The sequence below is a fragment of the Oncorhynchus nerka genome, linkage group LG15 (genome assembly GCF_034236695.1).
Source record: "Oncorhynchus nerka isolate Pitt River linkage group LG15, Oner_Uvic_2.0, whole genome shotgun sequence".
Taxonomy (NCBI): Eukaryota; Metazoa; Chordata; class Actinopteri; order Salmoniformes; family Salmonidae; genus Oncorhynchus; species Oncorhynchus nerka.
The window spans coordinates 86,770,770-86,796,150 of NC_088410.1; the positions used below are offsets into that span (position 1 = coordinate 86,770,770).

Consider the following 25,381-nt stretch of genomic DNA (forward strand, 5'->3'; position numbering starts at 1 on the left):
CCCCAATCGCCCACTGGAGTTGATAGTTTACCCACTTTTCAAGGTATGTTTTGGCTCAACTGTGGTCATTTGCAAATGATTATACTTACAGTATGATCAAGCCCCCCGACCATCCACTCTGACAAAAATCATCCCGCGGCTGAATTGGATGTCATAAGGTGAATGCACCAATTTGTAAGTCGCTCTGGATAAGAGCGTCTGCTAAATGACTTAAATGTAAATGTAAATGTAAATAAAAGATAACAGAAATGTTCCATATGCACAAAAAGCGTATTTCTCTTAAATTTGTTTAAATTGTTGTTCGTGAGAGTCTCCTTTGCCAAGATAGTCCATATTCCTGAAAGGTGTGGCTTATCAAGAAGCTGATTAAACAGCATGAACATTACACAGGTGCCCCTTATGCTGGAGACAATAGAAGGTCACTTGAAAATGTACAGTTCGGTCACTCACCACAATACTAGAGATGTCAAGTTGAGGGAGCATGCAATTGGCATGCTGACTACAGGAATGTCCATCAGAGCTTTTGCTAGAGAATTTAATGTTCATTTCTCTACCATAAGCCACCAGAGTGGCCCTTAGTGGAGGTGGGGTTATGGTATGGGCAGGCATAAGCTAGGATCTGTACACAATTCCTGGAAGCTGAAAACATCCCAGTTCTTCCATGTCCTGCATACTCACCAGCATGTCACCCATTGAGTATGTTTGGGATGCTCTGGATCGACAACGTGTTCCAGTTCCCGCCAATATTCAGCCACTTCAAAAAGCTATTGAAGAGGAGTGGGACAACACTTCACAGCCTGATCAACTCTATGCGAAGGAGATGTGTCGCGCTGCATGAGGTAAATGGTGGTCACACCAGATACTGACTGGTTTTCTGATCCACCCCCTACCTTTGTTTTAAGGTATCTATAACCAACAGATGAATATCTGTATTCCCAGTCATGTGAAATCCATAGCTTAGGGCCTAATGAATTTATTTCAATTGACTGATTTCCTTTTAAGAAGTGTAAGTTGTTGCATATTGCGTTTATATTTTTGTTCAGTGTCGTTGCCTACCCCTGGAGTAGACCACGTAAAGAACACTCCATTGTCTAGAGGAGCCCATCTCCCAGAATAGCACTCTGGGCCAGGAGAGAAGACTGAAGTATCATTTCAGAGCCAGAATGATTGCATCCAGAATTGTTTTTCTTTCTAATAAACTCACAAAAAGCCAGAGCCATTAGCTATCTACACAGTCTACACTCTGGCAGAGAAGTCTGTTTTTTTTGGCTGTTCATTACAAGAGCTTTCAAAGCAGTAATTAAATTCCATGTACCCATGGTGCTTCAACTCTAGCAGCAGCCCTGTCCGCGTTGGTTCGGAGCGGAGCAGGCAATATCTCCATCTGACTGGTAGACTGATAGTAATCAGCCAGGAGAGGGAAATAACTAACCCTTTGCAGCAAGAGAGAAGAGCGCATAGTTCTGTTTCAGGTCGTGAATCAATCATCTGCACGGGAAGGAGAGAATGAGTTCCTGGAATGAAGACAGAGGAAAGGAGAAGAGGAGGATAAGTGTAGTGTGGGCCACAGTGGGACTCATTACTATATAACTACAGGATCAGGGCTCCAGAGATACATACTGCCTGACTCGTTGACTGAACAGCACAGTGAAGCTGATAAACTGTAAATCAGCCTCACCTCATGCAATTCTACTACTGCAACTGGTAAAAATACATGGGTCATTTGTTCTGTGTTGTCATATCTCCTGCAGCTATACTAATATAATTTCTGTTTGATACTGTATATCTATTTTCCATTCATAAAGAGAGTGGTACTAGTCCATTGTGTATGCTGATTCGAACCCACTCCACAAGAGAGACAAACCCATTCCACGACAGAAGTCATCTACACTGATTCTACAGTACCTCTAGTAAATGTAGCCTACTGTAAATGTATCCTACTGTAAAATCGACAATAAAAGAGTTTAGAATTAGAAAACAATGGGATGATGACATATGATTGTCATGTCCATCTAGTTTTTAGCTGTACATTTGATAGTCAACTCTGTAATGGACAACACTCTTTAAAGATCTATAGTGTTGTCCATTACAGAGTTGACTATCAAATGTACAGCTAAAAACTAGATGGACATGACAATCATATGTCATCATCCCGTTGTTTTCTAATTCTAAACTCTTTTATTGTCGATTTTACAGTAGGATACATTTACAGTAGGCTACATTTACTAGAGGTACTGTAGAATCAGTGTAGATGACTTCTGTCGTGGAATGGGCTTATCCTCCTCAAGTCTGTCAAAACCTTAGTCCATAGGTTTTGGATTACCTTATATTCGACATCACTCCCCAAATGTTTGTCTTAAAGGCATTAGCTTCATGAACTTCTTATTTTGTGGCTATCCTTTGGCAGCAACACCTGCAGCGGTATGTTTGTGCCTGTAATCCTCTGTCAGCTTGCAGCACATTGCATTTATATTCCATAGTCTAGGTGGTTGTATAACAGAGATAATATAAGAGCAGTGCCAGCAGGTTTGCCAGCACATTTTCATAAGCCGCTTGTGTGCGAGTACACACATTTTTGTTTTACCCTTTACCCCTTCCATACATACACTAAAATAAGCCTCTGAAAATGTGTTTCTGGTTGCTCTATAGTTTCCCTCGTCCTGCAAAGAGCCTAGTTAAATAAAAGGTTAAATAAAAATGTTTAAAAACATTTGTTTAGGTGGCTCTTTGCAGAAGCCTCTGTAGTCCAGCATCCTTGATCAACCAACCCTAAACTATTCGGTTTCACCAAAACAAAGTTTCCCGTCCACAGAGACATATTCAATATCTCTAGGAACAATCCCATTTTCCACATTTACATTTACATTTAAGTCATTTAGCAGACGCTCTTATCCAGAGCGACTTACAAATTGGTGCATTCACCTTATGACATCCAGTGGAGCAGCCACTTTACAATAGTGCATCTAAATCTTTTAAGGGGGGGGTGAGAAGGATTACTTTATCCTATCCTAGGTATTCCTTAAAGAGGTGGGGTTTCAGGTGTCTCCGGAAGGTGGTGATTGACTCCGCTGTCCTGGCGTTGTGAGGGAGTTTGTTCCACCATTGGGGGGCCAGAGCAGCGAACAGTTTTGACTGGGCTGAGCGGGAACTGTACTTCCTCAGTGGTAGGGAGGCGAGCAGGCCAGAGGTGGATGAACGCAGTGCCCTTGTTTGGGTGTAGGGCCTGATCAGAGCCTGGAGGTACTGAGGTGCCGTTCCCCTCACAGCTCCGTAGGCAAGCACCATGGTCTTGTAGCGGATGCGAGCTTCAACTGGAAGCCAGTGGAGAGAGCGGAGGAGCGGGGTGACGTGAGAGAACTTGGGAAGGTTGAACACCAGACGGGCTGCGGCGTTCTGGATGAGTTGTAGGGGTTTAATGGCACAGGCAGGGAGCCCAGCCAACAGCGAGTTGCAGTAATCCAGACGGGAGATGACAAGTGCCTGGATTAGGACCTGCGCCGCTTCCTGTGTGAGGCAGGGTCGTACTCTGCGGATGTTGTAGAGCATGAACCTACAGGAACGGGCCACCGCCTTGATGTTAGTTGAGAACGACAGGGTGTTGTCCAGGATCACGCCAAGGTTCTTAGCGCTCTGGGAGGAGGACACGATGGAGTTGTCAACCGTGATGGCGAGATCATGGAACGGGCAGTCCTTCCCGGGAGGAAGAGCAGCTCCGTCTTGCCGAGGTTCAGCTTGAGGTGGTGATCCGTCATACACACTGATATGTCTGCCAGACATGCAGAGATGCGATTCGCCACCTGGTCATCAGAAGGGGGAAAGGAGAAGATTAATTGTGTGTCGTCTGCATAGCAATGATAGGAGAGACCATGTGAGGTTATGACAGAGCCAAGTGACTTGGTGTATAGCGAGAATAGGAGAGGGCCTAGAACAGAGCCCTGGGGGACACCAGTGGTGAGAGCACGTGGTGAGGAGACGGATTCTCGCCACGCCACCTGGTAGGAGCGACCTGTCAGGTAGGACGCAATCCAAGCGTGGGCCGCGCCGGAGATGCCCAACTCGGAGAGGGTGGAGAGGAGGATCTGATGGTTCACAGTATCGAAGGCAGCCGATAGGTCTAGAAGGATGAGAGCAGAGGAGAGAGAGTTAGCTTTAGCAGTGCGGAGCGCCTCCGTGATACAGAGAAGAGCAGTCTCAGTTGAATGACTAGTCTTGAAACCTGACTGATTTGGATCAAGAAGGTCATTCTGAGAGAGATAGCGGGAGAGCTGGCCAAGGACGGCACGTTCAAGAGTTTTGGAGAGAAAAGAAAGAAGGGATACTGGTCTGTAGTTGTTGACATCGGAGGGATCGAGTGTAGGTTTTTTCAGAAGGGGTGCAACTCTCGCTCTCTTGAAGACGGAGGGGGGCTGCCATTGTAGTCCATTCTAGACCAGTCTAGACCACGCCGTCACTTGAGAGTAATTGCTCACGTGATCACCCACTTCTACAGGTGGAAAATGAGAGACCCTGTGTAAAAACGTATTTTAAAACGCTTATTTGATTGGGAAGGACAGATTAAATCCGACAAATCGTAAGCGGTTGTTCCTAGAGATATTGTATATTAATGAGAAATGCTATTTTGGTGAAACCGAATAGTTTAGGTTTAGTTGATCAAGGATGCCAGGCTAAGGAAGCTTCCACAACGAGCAATCTGTAAACAATGGCAGTATGATGAGGCCAGCACAACACCTGCTGTTCTTCCATCATGAGTTTTGAACTCCTAGCGAATTACCACTAAACCCCACTTTTACATCATCAGCACCTCCTCGTCACAGGGAAAAATGCATGGCCAGAAAACAGGTAAACCAGGAGGGCTGGGCTGTTTGTGGGGAGGGCCTAGATAACTGGGAACATTAGGGAGTTGGAGCTGATAGGGCAGCCCACAGGTATCCTTTACACTTATCCCTTTCTCCTAAACTGGATCATTGTTTTAAAATCGCTCCCCTCCCAGTGGGGGAGTATCTGTGTATTATCTAATGAATATTTCAGTACTGCGTCCTCAGCACTATATCGTACACAATAGGAAAAATGCTAGATGGGAGATATTTCATGTTCACAATACATTATCTGGAGCCCCTCCTGCAGTCTCCTTTAAATCCAGGTAAAAGAAGGCAGGTGTAAGAGTATAGCCAAATACATACATGCTAACATAATGTGTAATAATTTACAATACTTGTGTTATTCATAATGTTTAGTCTGTACATGTGTGTGTATATATATATACTAACTACAGTATGCACCTCCTTTATCTTGCACCTGAAAGCTGCAGAGCTCAGCATCACTAACTGGTGATTTGTGAGTGGTTTGAAGTCCAAAGTACAGTGTGCCAATCTTCTCCTGCTGAGCCCCCTTCCCTAGCATGGATCCTGGGGGAATGGTCCCTATAACTGCTGCCTGCCTGGCTGTCTCTGTATTACAGCATCTACTATTTTCTCACACACGCACACCAAATGAGCTTATATAACTGCTTCGTAATGACATGCTGCCTGTGACACTTAGTTCTAAAATCCCATTACGGTTTCGCTATGCGCCTCCTGTTCTAATAGTGAAGTGTCGGCTCAGGGGTCACTTTAGAAATTGGTTTTATGTCTGGTAAACCCCTTGTTCGCTTTTTATTATATTATTTTGTTTTCCTAGCAAAGCAACAATTAAAATCTGTTTCAGCAAACAAAATGATTGCGAGACACAGCATGAATCAGTGGGTATGATATAGCTAACAGAGATAATGCTTAGCATAATGCAAAAACATGCATAATACTTTGCTGTATTGCCTGAGCCTCTGTGCTAACTCAAACCTGGATACGCAAAAAGTCTTGTCACAACACCACTGAGACAAACAAGTTAGACATTGTTCTTTGTCAAAGACTCTGCCTTACAGCAATATCAACAGTCTGGAACAAAGTCTATTTAGGACTATAATTCAGGATGCAACAACCACAAAACTACATATACACTGAGTATACAAAAAGTATTCAAAACTTTAAGCTTTTTCCATGACAAACTGATCAGGTGAATCCAGGTGAAAGCTAAAATCCCTTATTGATGTCATTTGTTAACAGGTTAAAGAAGGATTTTTGAGAAAATTGAGACATGGATTGTGTATGTGTGCCATTAAGAGGGTGAATGGGTAAGACAAAAGATTTAAGTGCCTTTGAACAGGGATGGCAGTAGGTGCCAGGTGCACCAGTTTGGGTCAAGAACTGCAGCGCTGCTGGGTTTTTCATGCTCAACAGTTTCCAGTGTGTATCAAGAATGGTCCACCACCCGAAAGAGCATCCCCAGCCAAGTTGACACAATTGTGGGAAGCATTGGAGTCAACGGGTGTGAAATAGGACAAATAAGCACCCAGCACATTATTATCATTGTTAAAAGATCGATGGATGACCAGAAAGAGGAAACAAATCATTAGCACTGGAATAAATGCTCACCTAAAATTAAACAAGGTCAATTTCTATGTTTCTTCTTGTTTGTATTTGAATCATTGGAAGGGAATGAAACAGCATTCATTACATACTGTAGCATAATGCCACAAGGCCAATGCTCCCAACATCCAAAACCATTTCCTCCCCATTTAGTGTATTACCATCCTGTTTCTATGGTCATTGTCGGGAATTCATTCACTTTAGAAATTGTGGTCCATTCAGGTCTTTCATTGCTTGAATGGGTCACGTAAACAATACAAAAAACATTATGTTAGGAGTCAAAGCATTCAAATGAATTGAAAATGGATGGACATTGGCACAATAGCAAAGATTAGGTCTAGGATAATAAGATTGTCAGTCTGTTGACTGTGACAGACAAGGAAAACTGTCAGTGCATATTCTGTTTAAAGGAGACACACAATGTCCCTTTTATGAAATTTATGGGAGCAAAAGTAGACTGGGTTCTCACCTTTTTTATTTTTATTTTTTTATTTCACCTTTATTTAACCAGGTAAGCAAGTTGAGAACAAGTTCTCATTTACAATTGCGACCTGGCCAAGATAAAGCAAAGCAGTTCGACACATACAACGACACAGAGTTACACATGGAGTAAAACAAACATACAGTCAATAATACAGTAAAAAAAAAACAAGTCTATATACAATGTGAGCAAATTAGGTGAGAAGGGAGGTAAAGGCAAAAAAAGGCCATGGTGGCAAAGTAAATACAATATAGCAAGTAAAACACTGGAATGGTAGTTTTGCAATGGAAGAATGTGCAAAGTAGAAATAAAAATAATGGGGTGCAAAGGAGCAAAATAAATAAATTAATTAAATACAGTTGGGAAAGAGGTAGTTGTTTGGGCTAAATTATAGGTGGGCTATGTACAGGTGCAGTAATCTGTAAGATGCTCTGACAGTTGGTGCTTAAAGCTAGTGAGGGAGATAAGTGTTTCCAATTTAAGAGATTTTTGTAGTTCGTTCCAGTCATTGGCAGCAGAGAACTGGAAGGAGAGGCGGCCAAAGAAAGAATTGGTTTTGGGGTGACTAGAGAGATATACCTGCTGGAGCGTGTGCTACAGGTGGGAGATGCTATGGTGACCAGCGAGCTGAGATAAGGGGGACTTTACCTAGCAGGGTCTTGTAGATGACATGGAGCCAGTGGGTTTGGCGACGAGTATGAAGCGAGGGCCAGCCAACGAGAGCGTACAGGTCGCAATGGTGGGTAGTATATGGGGCTTTGGTGACAAAACGGATTGCACTGTGATAGACTGCATCCAATTTGTTGAGTAGGGTATTGGAGGCTATTTTGTAAATGACATCGCCAAAGTCGAGGATTGGTAGGATGGTCAATTTTACAAGGGTATGTTTGGCAGCATGAGTGAAGGATGCTTTGTTGCGAAATAGGAAGCCAATTCTAGATTTAACTTTGGATTGGAGATGTTTGATATGGGTCTGGAAGGAGAGTTTACAGTCTAACCAGACACCTAAGTATTTGTAGTTGTCCACGTATTCTAAGTCAGAGCCGTCCAGAGTAGTGATGTTGGACAGGCGGGTAGGTGCAGGTAGCGATCGGTTGAAGAGCATGCATTTAGTTTTACTTGTATTTAAGAGCAATTGGAGGCCACGGAAGGAGAGTTGTATGGCATTGAAGCTTGCCTGGAGGGTTGTTAACACAGTGTCCAAAGAAGGGCCGGAAGTATACAGAATGGTGTCGTCTGCGTAGAGGTGGATCAGAGACTCACCAGCAGCAAGAGCGACCTCATTGATGTATACAGAGAAGAGAGTCGGTCCAAGAATTGAACCCTGTGGCACCCCCATAGAGACTGCCAGAGGTCCGGACAGCAGCCCCTCCGATTTGACACACTGAACTCTATCAGAGAAGTAGTTGGTGAACCAGGCGAGGCAATCATTTGAGAAACCAAGGCTGTCGAGTCTGCCGATGAGGATGCGGTGGTTGACAGAGTCGAAAGCCTTGGCCAGATCAATGAATACGGCGGCACAGTAATGTTTCTTATCGATGGCGGTTAAGATATCGTTTAGGAACTAACTTGCTGAAGATAATAAAAAGCCACTTATTACCCCCCAGTAGAAAACATCCAGCTTTTTCAATAGAATCAATCATTTCAATATGATCAAATATTCCTCTCCTTTTCAGGATGGGGAAGCCCTTCTCTGTTGCCGATTCAGAAGACTGGTCTTCTTTTGCTATTGAAATTATTTCAAATTGAGCGAAGGCAGAGAATGCACCTTTGCGTCCTAAGGCAAACCCTTGGCCGCCAATTGGCATTGGCCAGAGGGAAATATGGGCAGTCCCATGATAACATAAATACCTATGAGGATGCTTAAGAGAACTAACCAAGTAACATGAAAATTAGTCAGAAAAAAATAAATTGTAACAATAGATATATTAATATTAATAGAATATTAATAGAAATAATAAAACGTCACAATCTTATAAATGCATGGTCATATTTGAAAGTCCTAGCAAGGCTATAAGCATGTCAGCCCAGCCTGCTCAGTTCATTGGATTCAATTTTTCATTTAAAAAAAATAAATAAATTGAAAAAACAACCTAAATATAACGCAAGACAAGTCCTTTTTTTAAAATGTCCATTACATGCAATACATACTTCATGTAGTCCTCATTATATCCTGTTATAATCCAACAAAGAAAGGAAGAAAAAAGGAACAGAGTCTAACGCCCGCTTAAGATTGCAAGTAAAAATGTGTCTTAGGCATCACAGTCTATCCTGCTATATTCCTGTTGTATCGTGACATGGAATTTGTTCTTAACCGACTTGCCTAGTTAAATAAAGGTTACACAGAAACACACACTGACCAAAAAGTTATTTTGTTGGCATTTACTTATGTCCCCATTACCAGTAAAACATAATCAAAACCTATTTCTTTCACTTACTTGCTGTTTCGTTGTTCATTTGTTCAGTCGTTTCATTCTCAATCAGGATTTCATCATGCATGTCAAGCAGTAAAGTTTCAGCTGTCTGTTTGTGGTCTCTCTTCCTCGGTGCGCACTGTTACTGTGTCCATTTCCATTGCTTGTTCACAGCCTCAAGTACTTTTGTAAGTTTTAACCCCACCGTCTGTGTCGGCAGTTTTGTTGAGAAGGTGTTTCAATGCCATGACAGGGGGAATCACGTCTGCTGCAGACGCAGTTGATTAGCTTATTTCTCAAGTCATTTGTTCAAATGGCGCTAGGAGTATGTTCATGTTTCCAAGTTTCAAACAGGTTGTCAAATGCCATTGAAATTGCAACAGCGGAATGAGAACCAGCACATTCTTGAGCATGCAATACGGCTTTCCTCAGTACAAAATCCTCGTCGACCCACTGTGCTGTCAGACTCAGCATGCTCATGGGGCTGACATCGCTGGTCCAAATGTCAGCCGTGAAGCTAATAGCAGTGACGCCCATAGCAACTAGCTCATAGATGTGCATTTCAACAACACTGTGTACAACAATTGAAAAATAGAGCCTACTTGGTAGTGTGTACCTGGGCTCGAGGTGCTCGATCAGTCGGTGAAAGCCAACTTCATCCACGACAGAGAACGGTTGATTGTCAAGGGCAATGAATTCCATTATCTTGGCGTTAATGGATTTCGCCTTTGAGTTGTCTTGCTGAAAACGTCTTACTCCTTCAAATGAGTGCTCGACTTGAACTTGTTTAGTTGTTGGAAGTGTGAGTTTAGTATTTTTCTGGTTGTGTTCTCTTGTAGTGTGTTTTTTTCATGGCATCATTATGTCATCTACTTACGTTATATAGGTATGCACGTCAGCTTTGACATCGGTTTTGCATATTGGCGCTAAACTAGACAGACATCGGGCCGATGCCAATGTTGCCATTTTTAGCTAATATCATCCGATTCTGATATGCTCACTGATATATCGTGCATCCCTAGTTGTTTCCATAGCTCATTTCATACACCGAACAAAAATATAAAACACAACATGTAAAGTGTTGGTCCTATGTTTCATGAGCTGAAATAAAAGATATCAGAAATTTTCCATGTGCACAAAAGCGTGTTTACATCCCTGTTATAGTGAGCATTTATTTATATTTTTCCAAGTTAATCCATCGACCTGACAGGTGTGGCATATCAAGAAGCTGATTAAACAGCATGATCATTACACAGGTTCACCTTGTGCTGGGGACTATAAAAGGCCACTCTAAAATGTGCAGTTGTGTTGCACAACACAATGCCACAGATGTCTCAGGTTGAAGAAGCCTGCAACTGGCACACTGAATACAGGAATGTCCACTAGAGCTGTTGCCAGATAATGCAATGTTACTCTACCATAAGCCGTCTCCAACATCATTTTAGATAATTTGGCAGTACATCCAACTGCCCTCCCATGTACCCACGCCAGGACCTCCACATCCGGGTTCTTCACCTGCGGGATCGTTTGAAACCAGCCATCCGGACAGCTGATGAACCTGTGGGTTTGCACAATTGAAGAATTTCTGCACAAACAGTCAAACTGTCTCAGGGAAGCTCATCTGCGTGCTCTTTGTCCTCACCAGGGTCTAGACCGGACTGCATTTTGGCATCATAACAGACTTCAGCGGGCAAATACTCACCTTCAATGGCCACTGGCATGCTGGAAAAGTGCGCTCTTCACGAAGGAATTCTGGTTTCAACTGTCCCGGGCAGATGGCAGACCGAGTGTATGGCGTCTGGTGGGCGAGCGGTTTGCAGACGTCAACGTTGCGAAGAGAGTGCCCCATGGTGGTGGTGGTGGGGTTATGGTATGGGCAGGGATACCGTGACGTCAATGCACAGAGATACCGTGATGAGATCCTGAGGCCGATTGTCGTGCTATTCATCCACAGCCATCACCTCATGTTTCAGCATGATAATGCACGGCCCCATGTCACAAGGATCTGTACACAATTCCTGGAAGCTGAAAATGTCCCAGGTCTTCAATGGCCTGCATACTCACCAGACGTCACGTATTGAGTATGTTTGGGATCAATGTATATGACAGCGTGTCCCAGTTCCCGCCAATATCCAGCAACTTTGCACAGCCATTGAAGAGGAGTGGGACAACATTCCACATGCCACAATCAACAGCCTGATCAACTCGATGCAAAGGAGATGTGTTGCACTGCATGAGGAAAATGGTGGTTACACCGGACTGGTTTTCTGATCCACGCCCCTACCTTTTTTTAAGGTCTCTGTGACCAACAGATGCATATCTGTATTCCCAGTCTTGTAAAATCCATAGATTAGGGCCTAATTAATTTATTTCAAATGACTGATTTCCTTATACATTTTTTAACTTGTTGCGTTTATATATTTTTTCAGTGTAATATACAGCCTCATAATACTACTGTAAGTACCATACAATAACCAGGTAGCTTAGCGGTTAAGAGCACTGGGCCAGTAACTGAAAGGTCACTGGTTTGAATCCCAGAGCCAACTAGGTGAAAAATGTGTCGATGTGCCTCTGAGCAAGGCACTTAACCCGAATTACTCATATAAGTTGCTCTGCATAAGAGCGTCTGCTAAATGACTAAAATGTAAATTCTTCTCCCAGGTCTGACGCAGGTCGGTGCTTGGCCACCAGCCACAGACATGTCCCTGATCCCTGGCATGAGCTTGGAACTTTCAAAGGTTAATTCTTGTGAAGCACTGGTGACAGGGAACAGATGGTCATGCACAACACCAAGCTAGGAAACAGACGTTGCCTTTCAGAACGCTATGACCATTGCATGTATTTCACCCCCCACTTGGTGGACTTTGATTAAATCAACCTCAATGCACACTAGATTTAGTATAAAACAAAAACATAGATTGGTACCATCAGCACCTAGGACAACAGAAAACCAAACACGTCTGATCATTACACAACAGCAAGGAAATCCTAAAACGGCATGAAATCACTGGTGAGAAGAGAACAGCGAGAGATCTCTGCATCAAGCAGGTGTGTGAAGCTCCTCTTTACCTGTTTGATCTGCTGTTGACGGGATGGAAGCTTCTGACTTATTGTTTTAAGTCAGAGATCTTTATTCCCTCTTCTTCACGCTTTACCGTCTGATCTGACCATTCTGTTCAGATGTTGTTTGTTGCCGTGGTTACCAAGTCCTACATAAGCGTCAGGGGTACAGTGAGGAGGGGGAGATAGACGCATTGCCCGTCCACACTGTGTTGTACAGGAACAGAGCTAAATTTAGTGGTTGGCTAGTCTCGTCATGCACGCCTCACTGGGTTTGGATGCAGTACAAAAAACATTTTTGGTCTCGCATCAAAAGATCAAAATAGGAGGTCCTTCATGGAATGATTTTAGTGCCTTCAAATATATTTAATAGTGAGTACTCATCAGCTATAACCCAATTTAAAATGTATTTTTATCTACAAGCACATGAAGTATGACATGAACAAATGTTTTTCTTGTTCACTGTTATTTCTATGAATGTAAACACTTTACTGTAAAACCAGGACACTAATTAGCTATTGTGGTTTAACCTTATCAGACCAGGTTCCATGGAAGGTAAACTGATAGTTGTCTGTAGTCTTTCACAGCTCTCTGTAGTTATCCAATGGCAATCAATGACTAGTTGAAGATTTAGATACAGTGCATTCGGAAAGTATTCAGACCCCTTCCCATTCTCCAATTTTTTTAAAGTTACAGCTTAATTCTTAAATTTACAAAATTGTTTTTCCCCCCTCAACCTAGTGAAAACAGGTTGTCAGAATTCTTTGCAAATGTATAAAAAAAGTTTTTACATTAGTATTCAGACACTTTACTATGAGACTGGAGACTCGAAATGGAGCTCAGGTGCACCCTGCTTCCATTGATCGTCCTTCAGATGTTTCTACAACTTTATTGAAGTCCTCCTGTGGTAAATTCAACCTGTCTATATAAAGGGTCCAACAGTTGACAGCGCATGTCAGAGCAAAAACCAAGCCATGTCGACTGAATTATCCGTAAACCTCAGAGACAGGATTGTGTCGAGGCACAGATCTGTAGCATTTCTGTAGCACAAAAAGTCTGTAGCATTGAAGGTACCCAAGAAGACAGTGGCCTCCATCATTCTTAAATGGAAGAAGTTTAGAACCACAAAGACTTCTTAGAGCTGGCCGCCCAGCCAAACTGAGCAATCGGGGGAGAAGGGCCTTGGTCAGGGAGGTGACCAAGAACCTGATGGTCAAGCTGACAGAGCTCCAGAATTCCTCTGTGCAGATGGGAGAATCTTCCAGAGGGACAATGATCTCTAAAGCACTCCACCAATCAGGCCTTTGTGGTAGTTTCAGACGGAAGCCACTCCTCAGTAAAAGGGACATGACAGCCCGCTTGGAGTTTGACAAAAGGCACCTAAAGACTCTCAGACCATGAGAAACAAGATTCTCTGGTCTGATGAAATCAAGATTGAACTCTTTGCCTGAATGCCAAACGTCACATCTGGAGGAAACCTGGCACCATTCCTAAGGTGAAGCATGGTGGTGGCACCATCATGCTGTGGGGATGTTATTCAGTGGCAGGGACTGGTAGACTAGACAAGATCGAGGGAAAGATGAACAGAGCAAAGTACAAAGAGATCCTTGATGAAAACCTGCTCTAGAACGCTCAGGACCTCAGACTGGGGGCGAAAGTTCACCTTCCAACAGGACAACAACCCTAAACACACAGCCAAGACAACAAAGCAGTGTCTTCGGGACAAGTCTCAATGTCTTTGAGTGGCCCAGCCAGAGCACAGACTTGAACCCAATCAAACTTCTCTGGAGAGACCTGAAAATAGCTGTGCAGAGAGGGTCTGCAGAAAAGAATGTGAGAAACTCCCTAAATACAGGTGCCAAGCTTGTAGCATCATACACAAGAAGCTGTAATCGCTGCCAAAGGCATGTCAACAAAGTACTGAGTAAAGGGTCTGAATACTTATGCAAAATGTGATATTTCAATTTAATATTTTTAATAAATATGCTTTGTCATTATGGAGTATTGTGTGTAGATTGAGGGGGGGAAAAAACAATTTAATCCATTTTAGAATAAGGCTGTAACGTAACAACATGTGGAAATAGTCAAGGGATCTGACTACTTTCCGAATGCACTGTATCTAGCAAAATACAGCATGTTTAAGCTGGAATGAAACACAAATTGCCATCATTTGAAGTTCCCCTTAAACTTGAGCTTTTTGTACACTGAACAAAAATAAACGGCACATGCAATTTCAAGGATTTTACTGAGTTACAGTTCATGTAAGGAAATCAGTCAATTGAAATACATTAATTAGGCCCTAATCTATCAATTTCACATGACTGGTATCTGTTGGTCACAGAAAAAAAAGTAGGGGCATGGATCAGAAAAGCAGTCAGTATGTAACGGTTCTCTTTAGGTGAAGTAGAGGCGGACCAAAATGCAGCGTGGTGGTTATTCATGTTCTTTCATTTATAAAGACACTACACATGAGATAACTAACAAAAACAACAAACGTGAGAAAACCTAAAACAGTCCCATCTGGTGCAAACACAAAGACAGGAACAATCACCCACAAACACACAGTGAAACCCAGGCTACCTAAATATGGTTCCCAATCAGAGACAATAACTAACACCTGCCTCTGATTGAGAACCATATCAGGCCAGACATAGAAATAGACAAACAAGACATCCAACATAGAATGCCCACTCAGATCACACCCTGACCAACCAAAACATAGAAACATAAAAAGCAAACTATGGTCAGGGTGTGACACAGTATCTGGTGTGACAATCATTTGCCTCATGCAGTGCGACACATCTCCTTCGCATAGAATTGTGGCTTGTGGAATGTTGTCCCACTCCTCTTCAATGGCTGACATGTCTGGTGGGTATGTAGGCCATGGAAGAACTGGACCATTTTTAGCTTCCAGGAATTGTGTACAGATCCTTGCTACATAGGGCTGTGCATTATCATGCTGAAACATGGGGTGATAGTCGCGCATGAATGGCACGACAATGGGCCTCAGGATCTCATCACGGTCTCTCTGTGCATTCAAATTGCCATCGATAAAATGCTATTGTGTTCGTTGTTCGTGGCTTATGCCTGCCCATACCATAACCCCACTGCCACCATGGGGCACTCTGTTCACAACGCTCGCCCTCACAACCCCATACAGTTCCCGATACAGTTGAAACCAGGACTCATCCGTGAAGTGCACACTTCTACAGCGTGCCAGGGGCCACTTAACTTCTTATGGCTGCAGGGGCAGTATTGAGTAGCTTGGATGAAAGGTGCCCAGAGTAAACGGCCAGCTCCTCAGTCCCAGTTGCTAATATATGCATATTATTATTAGTATTGGATAGACAACACTCTGACGTTTCTAAAACTGTTTGAATTATGTCTGTGAGTATAACAGAACTCATATGGCAGGCAAAAACCTGAGAAGAAATCCAAACAGGAAGTGCGAAATCTGAGGTTGGTCGATTTTCAACTCAGCCCCTATTGAAGTTACAGTGGGATATTGATTATGTTGCACTTCCTAAGGCTTCCACTAGATGTCAAACGTCTTTAGAAACTTGAATGAGGCTTCTACTGTGAGGTGGAGCCGGATGGGAGCTGTTTGAGTCAGTGGTCTGGCAGAGAGCCAGGTCCTGGTCAAGCGCATTTCACATGATAGCGACCTGCGTTCCATGGCTTTTCTACAGACAATGGAATTCTCCGGTTGGAATGTTATTGAAGATTTATGATAACAACATCCTAAAGATTGATTCTGTACTTAGTTTGAAATGTTCCTGAGACCTGTAATATAATTTTTTTAACTTTTCGTCCTACGTTTGTCTGGACCTGCACGAGCGTTTGGATTTGTGTACTAAACGCCCTAACAAAAGAACCTACTTGGACATAAATAATTTACATTATCGAACAAAACAAACATTTATTTTTGAACTAGGATTCCTGGGAGTGCATTCTGATGAAGATCATCAAAGTTAAGGGAATATTTATAATATTATTTCTGAGTTCTGTTGACTCCAACATGGCGGATATTTTTTTATTTTTTTCTGAGCGCCGTGTCAGATTATTGCATGGTTTGCTATTTACGTAATTTTTTTCTTTAAATCTGACAGCGGTTGCATTATGGAGAGGTATATCTACATTTCCATGTCTAACAATTGTATTTATTGACATTTATAATGAGTATTTCTGTAAAATGATGTGGCTGTCTGCAATATCACCGGATGTTTTTGGAACTAGTGAATGTAACGCGCCAATGTATACTGAGATGTTTTAAATATAAATATGAACTTTGTCCGACAAAACATACATGTATTGTGTAACATGAAGTCCAATGAGTGTCATCTGATGAAGATCATCAAAGGTTAGTGATTAATTTTATCTCTATTTCTGCTTTTTGTGGCTCCTCTCTTTGGCTGGAAAAATGGCTGAATTTTTCTGTGAGTTGGTGGTGACCTAACATAATCGTTTGTGGTGTTTTCGCTGTAAAGCCTATTTGAAATCGGACACTGTGGTGGGATTAACAACAAGATTACCTTTAAAAACGGTATAAAATACATATGTTTGAGGAATTGTAATTGAGATTTCTGTTGTTTTGAATTTGGCGCACTGCACTTTCACTGGCTGTTGTCATATCGATCCCGTTAACTTCTTAAGGTAAAGGGGGCAGCATTTTCATTTTTGGATAAATAGCGTGCCCAATTTCAACTTCCTGCTACTCATGCCAAGAATATAAGATATGCATATTATTAGTAGATTCGGATAGACAACACTCTGAAGTTTCTAAAACTGTTTGAATCATGTCTGTGAATATAACAGAACTTATGTAGCAGGCAAAACCCTGAGGACTAACCGTCCAGATTTTTTTTTTTAGGTCTCTGTCTGTTCAGTGAGTTCTCATTGGGAAACTATATTTTTTAGGCACTTGTTTTCAGTTCCTCCCGCTTCCCCTGGATGTCACCAGTCTTTGGAATTTGGTTGAGGTTATTAATTTGTGCAATGAAGAAGTACGGCCATCTAGGAACTGGGTAACACTGTTGAGAGTTGCGCAAGACTTGAAAAGTAGCGTTGGTTTGTTGTCTTCCTGTATTGAACACAGATAGACCCGTCTTCAATTTGATCGATTATTAACGTTTAAAAATACCTAAAGTTGTATTACAAAAGTAGTTTGAAATGTTTTGGCAAAGTTTACAGGCAACTTTTGAGATATTTTGTAGTGACGTTGCGCAAATTGGAAGCTGTTTTTTCTGGATCAAACGCGCCAAATAAATGGACATTTGGATATAAATGGACGGAATTAATCGAACTAAAGGACCAATTGTGATGTTTATGGGACATATTGGAGTGCCAACAAAAGAAGCTCGTCAAAGGTAAGGCATGTTTTATATTTTATTTCTGAGTTTTGTGTAGCGCCTGCAGGGTTGAAATATGCTACTCTTTGTTTACTGTTGTGCTATCATCAGATAATAGCTTCTTATGCTTTCGCCGAAAAGCCTTTTTAAAATCTGACACGTTGGCTGGATTCACAACGAGTGTAGCTTTAATTTAGTTTCTTACATGTGTGATTTAATGAAAGTTTGATTTTTATATCATTTTGTTTGAATTTGCCGGGCTGCATTTTTCCTGGCTTTTGGCCAAGTGGGACCCTATCCTAGAGAGGTTAACGGGATTGCAGCCCTAAGAAGTTGTTAAGGTGAGCATTTGCCCACTGAAACCGGTTCTGATGCCGAACTGCAGTCATGTCAAGACCCTAGTGAGGACAACGAACACGCAGATGAGCTTCCCTGAGACCGTTTTTGACAGTTTGTGCAGAAATTCTTCGATTGTGCAAATCCACAGTTTCATCAGCTGTCTGGGTGGCTGGTCTCAGACGATCCTGCAAGTGAAGAAGCTGGATGTGGAGGTCCTGGGCTGGCGTGGATACACATGGTCTGCCGTTGTGAGGCCGGTTGGACGTACTGCCAAATTCTCTAAAATGACATTTTAGTGAAATTAACATTAAATTCTCTGGCAAAAGCTCGGGTGGACATTCCTTTAGTCAGCATGCCAATTGCATGCTCCCTCAAAACTTGATCCATCTGTGGCATTGTGTTGTGTGACAAAACTGCACATTTTAGAGTGGCCTTTTATTGTTATTACATAGAACGGTAATTCACACCTATGTTTGCTAGAGACTAATACTTGAGATTTTGGTAGTTCTGAAATATAGCCTTTACATTCAAAGTTAATTAAGAAAAAACAACAGCCTCTCTCCCTTCTCGTGTCTGACACATTAAGCTTGAATGTTACATAATGTCGGCTGGACACATTAAAACACAACCACTACGCAGCCGTCATGGACACAAACACAAAGCATGCTACATGTACAGAGGGGACAGAACAGAAGGCAGTGTCCGCCTCTCTATTGAAGTGTTTTTCAAACATTATCTTCATCACAAAACACGTACAGATGCGCTATGTTAATTGGACCAGTTTCTCACAGCAGGGAAATAATCCTACAGCAGCAGGAAATGTGGATTATAATTAATGGTACATTTTTCCTTCTGACAAATCAAGTCTGAAGTTAAGTGGAAATTACAAAAACTTTAGATGCATTTTTATACCTCAAATACACCACAGTGGTGCGTCCTTTAAAAGTTGCAGCGTACTTCTGTACAGCTTGCATGGTACAATTAATGCTAGTTAGTGCTAGTTTGACCACCAGATGGCATCTTTGAGAAGCATTTGACAGCCTTCAATAGTAGCTGTACAAGAGAATTTAAAACCTTTTTTGTAAGAACATAGTATATGGGACTGATTTGAAAAATGTTTGTTTAATTAATTAGATTAATATTATTGTGTTTATATTCCAAGAAAAACAAAAAACCCTCTGGGTTTCTGTTAGGATGGAACGGAAATTATGGCACTGTACAACTTGGCGGTCGGGAGAAGGCTACAGTACTTAGCTATTTAGCTAAAGAATCCCTGTGTTATGCGGGCACGTGGGAGACTGGGGTTCAATTCCCTGATGGGGAGGAAGAAGTAGCTAGTCCTCGTAAATAAGAATTTGTTCTTAACTGACTTGCCTCGTTAAATAAAAGGTTACCCTAAGAGCATAACAGTTCTACACCCTAATTGTAGGTCTAATGAATACCCAAACGGAGACTCAGTGAAAATAAAAACCTCAACATGCTTGTCTCAGAGCAGCACAAAACGGTGCTAAAATAGTTGTAGGCTTTGCTTCAAATCCTATTGCTTCTAACTTCAATATGCTCTCTAAATTAATAGATACAGTGGGGCAAAAAAGTATTTAGTCAGCCACCAATTGTGCAAGTTCTCCCGCTTAAAAATATGAGAGAGGCCTGTAATTTTCATCATAGGTACACTTCAACTATGACAGACAAAATGAGGAAAGAAAATCCAGAAAATCACATTGTAGGATTTTTAATGAATTTATTTGCAAATTATGGTGGAAAATAAGCATTTGGTCAACTACAAACAAGCAAGATTTCTGGCTCTCCCAGACTCTTCTTTAAGAGGCTCCTCTGTCCTCCACTCGTTACCTGTATTAATGGCTCCTGTTTGAACTTGTTATCAGTATAAAAGACACCTGTCCACAACCTCAAACAGTCACACTCCAAACTCCACTATGGCCAAGAACAAAGAGCTGTCAAAGGACACCAGAAACAAAATTGTAGACCTGCACCAGGCTGGGAAGACTGAATCTGCAATAGGTAAGCAGCTTGGTTTGAAGAAATCAACTGTGGGAGCAATCATTAGGAAATGGAAGACATACAAGACCACTGATAATCTCCCTCGATCTGGGGCTCCACGCAAGATCTCACCCCGTGGGGTCAAAATGATCACAAGAATGGTGAGCAAAAATCCCAGAACCACACGGGGGGACGTAGTGAATGACCTGCAGAGAGCTGGGACCAAAGTAACAAAGCCTACCATCAGTAACACACTACGCCGCCAGGGACTCAAATCCTGCAGTGCCAGACGTGTCCCCCTGCTTAAGCCAGTACATGTCCAGGCCCGTCTGAAGTTTGTTAGAGAGCACTTGGATGATCCAGAAGAAGATTGGGAGAATGTCATATGGTCAGATGAAACCAAAATATAACTTTTTGGTAAAAACTCAACTCGTCGTGTTTGGAGGACAAGGAATGCTGAGTTGCATCCAACCTACCATACCTACTGTGAAGCATGGGGGTGGAAACATCATGCTTTGGGGCTGTTTTTATGGGGCTGTTTTTATGCAAAGGGACCAGGACGACTGATCCGTGTAAAGGAAAGAATGAATGGGGCCATGAATCGTGAGATTTTGAGTGAAAACCTCCTTAAATCAGCAAGGGCATTGAAGATGAAACATGGCTGGGTCTTTCAGCATGACAATGATCCCAAACACACCGCCTGGGCAACGAAGGAGTGGCTAGCCAGTCTCCAGATCTCAACCCCATAGAAAATCTTTGGAGGGAGTTGAAAGTCTGTGTTGCCCAGCAACAGCCCCAAAACATCACTGCTCTAGAGGAGATCTGCATGGAGGAATGGGCCAAAATACCAGCAACAGTGTGTGAAAACCTTGTGAAGACTTACAGAAAACGTTTGACGTATATACCGTTTCGTGGCAATGACAAAGTATTGAGATAAACTTTTGTTATTGACCAAATACTTATTTTCCACCACAATTTGCAAATAAATTCATTAAATATCCTACAATGTGATTTTCTGGATTTTTTCTTCTCATTTTGTCTGTCATAGTTGAATCTTACCTATGATGAAAATTACAGGCCTCTCATCTTTTTAAGTGGGAGAACTTGCACAATTGGTGGCTGACTAAATACTTTTTTGCCCCACTGTATACACCACTTAACAGCACATTATTCAACAATAGTGAGACTCGTGTCATCTACGGTAGGCCTACAGTATATCGAAAAATATGACGTGACTCTCCGTCCAATAATTACATATAGAGGATTGGAGGATTCCAAATTAAAACCAAAAGCCGCCTAAATGGGTTTCCCGGTGGCGGCCACAACGGGTATCTGTTGCAACACATTTTGCATTGCGATGCAGTGACTGCTGCGTCACTGTGGAGCCCCCATCCACGAAGTATCAAAATACAGAGAGGTGTTTTTAAAGGTATATATTTTTATTTTATTTTACCAGGCAAGTGAGTTAAGAACAAATTCTTATTTTCAATAACAGCCTACAAACAGTGGGTTAACTGCCTGTTCAGGGGGCAGAAAGACAGATTTGTACCTTGCCAGCTCGGGGATTTGAACTTGCAACCTTCCGGTTACTAGTCCAACACTCTAACCACTAGGCTACCCTGCTAATAGCCCACATGGTGTCCAGGTCAGGATAACCAAAACATGTATCTATTAAAGACTATCAGAAAGAATGTTGGTACTTAATTATTTTGATCCAAAGCCATGAATGAATGAGTCACTCAGCTTTATGTAGGTGCTGCTATATGACAGTGCCATCAACTTGACAATATATAGCAATAGTTTAGGTTATTTCGCTGTTGTTTTTAAAAATAAATTGAGCGATTGTAATCTGAATAAAGTCCAAAATAATATTTGTAAAGGCCAAAACATTTATTTCTGTTCATAGAGGGAGAGAAATGCTGGACCAATTGTGCTCTGCCCTATGGGACTCCCACTCAGTTGGATGTGATACATAATAATAATACTTTTTGTTGTATTATTTGTTTTGTCTTTTCTGGTGGATTAAACTGAAATTGCAACCAATCACAGCCGGTTGTGATACAGCCAACCTAACTAAGAAATATATTTCAAGATAGAATTCTCCCCCTACCCTCCTTCTAGGCAAGTTTATTGTCCAGCTACCTGCTAATAGCCATAATGGCGCTGTACAACTTGACCATGTGTGTTTGAAAGAGTATTTTCCAGTACGTAACTATTTGTTTACCTTCATTAGACAATTTTTTTCCAATATTTCAGTGATAGTAATTATAACTATGGGAATAAATAAACATTTTGAAATAGTATTTTTATCATTATTTTATCAACAAAAGCATAAAGATGCCATTATTAGTTACATTGTTTTAGTTTGAACGTGCAGACTGGCACTAAGAACAGAGGAAACGTTTCCTTAGTCAGCACCATTATTAGTGCAATGCCCCTTAAAGTGTTGCTCTGTGCTACCCAGTGTGGCGGGGTGGCAGTCCACCCCCCACTTCCTCCTTCTCCCTTCCTCCTGGGCTAGGTCCGTCTTCTGTGCGGCCCATCCCGTGCCCCCTGCCCTCGTGCCTTGAACCTTGCGCACTTTCAGTGGATACAGCTGGAGAAGTGGATACAGCTGGAGAACTGCAAGACAACCCCATTGTGCGCCACTCTGGAGCCAAGACCAATATATATTGTCCTGATAATAAAAGGGTTAATAATATATCTGTGTGACTGTCCAAGGGGCTTTTATACAATTCTAAATTAATAATAATAATTGCTTTGTTTAAAAAATAACATTTTGGAGATGATTTTGTTTACAAATAATGTAAAATTAGTGGGAAAAAGGCCATTCTTGAACATGGGGTTAGACATTGTTTCTAATTTGTAAATAAAGCCAGTTTGTTATTTAGAATGATTTATTTCTGTTTTTAGAGGGAGAGAAACCAAAAACCTACAGTCATCTCATGGGTCTCCCAGTCGAGGCTGGCACAGGTATTGAACAAGCATCTGTAACAACACAGGCTTAGACCTCTGCACCACTCAGGCACTGTACAATGTGAATGGTCGGGAGTGGGCTACAGTACTACAGTAAGAGCAAAATAATCCTAACAAAATAAAATAACCTTAGTGTAACAACAGTTTTAGTAATACTGAAGTCGTGCACAATTATACGTTTCTATTTAGGTGTATGTCGCCCATTCATTGTCAGACACACAGTAGGACCCAAAAGCATAATCTGTGCTCTAACTCCCCCTTGCTCTGGTCTAGAGTAATTAAGTGGTGACGCAGGGTACAGTACTAAACCACAAATTACCTCTAATTCCTGCAGCATAATGGCAAATCTTTTAGTGGAGCAACCACTGTACAAGTGTGCATTTCCTAAAGCTGAGGAAAATAATCTGCGTCATTAAGGACTAAAGATCAAGACTCCGAGGAGAGGCAGATGATGCAAATCAAATGTACTATTCTTCTGACAGGCCAGAAAAATTCTGATCTGAAAACCTGGATAAAGAATACCATTCTCCTACATTTACAGCTGTATGGAACAATAGAAACTATTATTAACAGGGTTATTATTAAAAACTATATTAACAATAGAAACTCGATTAAACAGGGTTAGTGATAAGCAATGGCTCCATCCAAGCCACTGACCCACCACTGTCATAAAGTTCCTGCTCTGTGACTGCATATACAGTGCATTCGGAAAGTATTAAGACCCCTTGAAACAAGATTCTCTGGTCTGATGAAACCAAGATTGAACTCTTTGACCTGAATGCTAAGTGTCACTTCTGGAGGAAACCTGGAACCATCCCTACGGTGAAGCATGGTGGTGGCAGCATCATGCTGTAGGGATGTTTTCCAGCAGCAGGGACTGGGAGGTCTAGTCAGGATCGAGAGAAAGATGAACAGAGTAAAGCACAGAGAGATCCTTGATGCAAACCTGCTCTAGAGAGCTCAGACTGGGGCGAAGTCTGAGGACAACGGGACAACAACCCTAAGCAAAGACAATGCAGGAGTGGCTTTGGGACAAGTCTCTGAATGTCCTTGAGTGGCCCAGCTAGAGCCCGCGCTTGAACCCGATCGAACATCTCTGGAGAGACCTGAAAATAGCTATGCAGCGACGCTCCCCATCCATCCTGACAGATCTTGAGAGAATCTGCAGAGAAGAATAGGAGAAACTCTCCAACTACAAGTGTGCCAAGCTTGTAGCGTTATACCCAAGACTTGAGGCTGTAATCGCTGCCAAAAGGTGCTTCAACAAAGTTCTGAGTAACAGGCCACACAAGCAAGTTCTTGTGGCACAGTCGATGGCACACTGGGCTACGGGACAGAAGGTTGTGGGTTCTAATACCACTGCGGTAACCTCACTATCCTTTCCGGTTTCATTACACTGATGTTAGAAATGGTCAGACACAGACGTCAGTTCAAATTGTAATTTACATTTGGATGAGTTGTTAAATAATGTGAATTCAATGTGAACTTAACAAAAAAATAAACAATATCATTGGATTTAGATTAAAAGTTGGGTTACAAAAATATGAAATGCACTTATGTTGATGACTTTTTGCAAATCCAATTAGCTTGCCAAGTTGATTTAACGTCATCATAGATTTTTTGTTGAAATGACGTGGAAACAATGTTTTTTCAAGCAGTTTTTGCACAGTGGGTTACATCCAGAAGCGTGCGTAGGCTTGACATCCACGAGCATGTGAGGACATGCTCTTTGGGTCGGAGGGTGCCGTCTGATACCCAACAGTGCGGTATTGCTATATCAGAAGTAATCTGACTCCTTTTAGACAGTAAAATCACTTGAGAGGGTAACAATGACATTATCTGAACAACAAGTGGAGAGGTGCAACCTGATTAGCAGCAAGTCTACATGTGGAATCAAGAATGAGGAGGAATCACTCTGATGATAAGTGAGAAGGGTGTTATATGATATGTTAATCTGCTGGATAAAGTGACAGGGACACAGGGAGACTGTTATAACCTGCAGAGTTGAGGGAGATGCTGCAGCATTAGATGCTGTGCCTTAAACTTTGAATAGGGAAAGGAAAAGTGCACATGGTCATCATATGACGTCACCAGTGTCATAATATGACGTCACCAGTGTCATTTCCAATAGTCATGCATTATTAATGGTTTTGGCTTGAATGTAGTTATTAATTAGTTGTTTGATACGCAATCAAATCTAACTATATTCTAATGAAAATATATCTATTTTCATCCGATTCCTGTCTTTTTTTTCAAATTCTATAATCCTTTCAAACGTCTCAGGCAATTATAAAACGGTTC

The 25,381-nt window shown here is 41.9% G+C and overlaps 1 protein-coding gene across 1 annotated transcript in view; it reads right to left on the bottom strand.

Moving 5' to 3' along the window:
- Positions 1-25,381, bottom strand: part of LOC115143774 (caM kinase-like vesicle-associated protein) — a 36,844-nt gene that overhangs the window by 10,982 nt on the left and 481 nt on the right. The gene's annotated exons all lie outside the window — the stretch shown is intronic.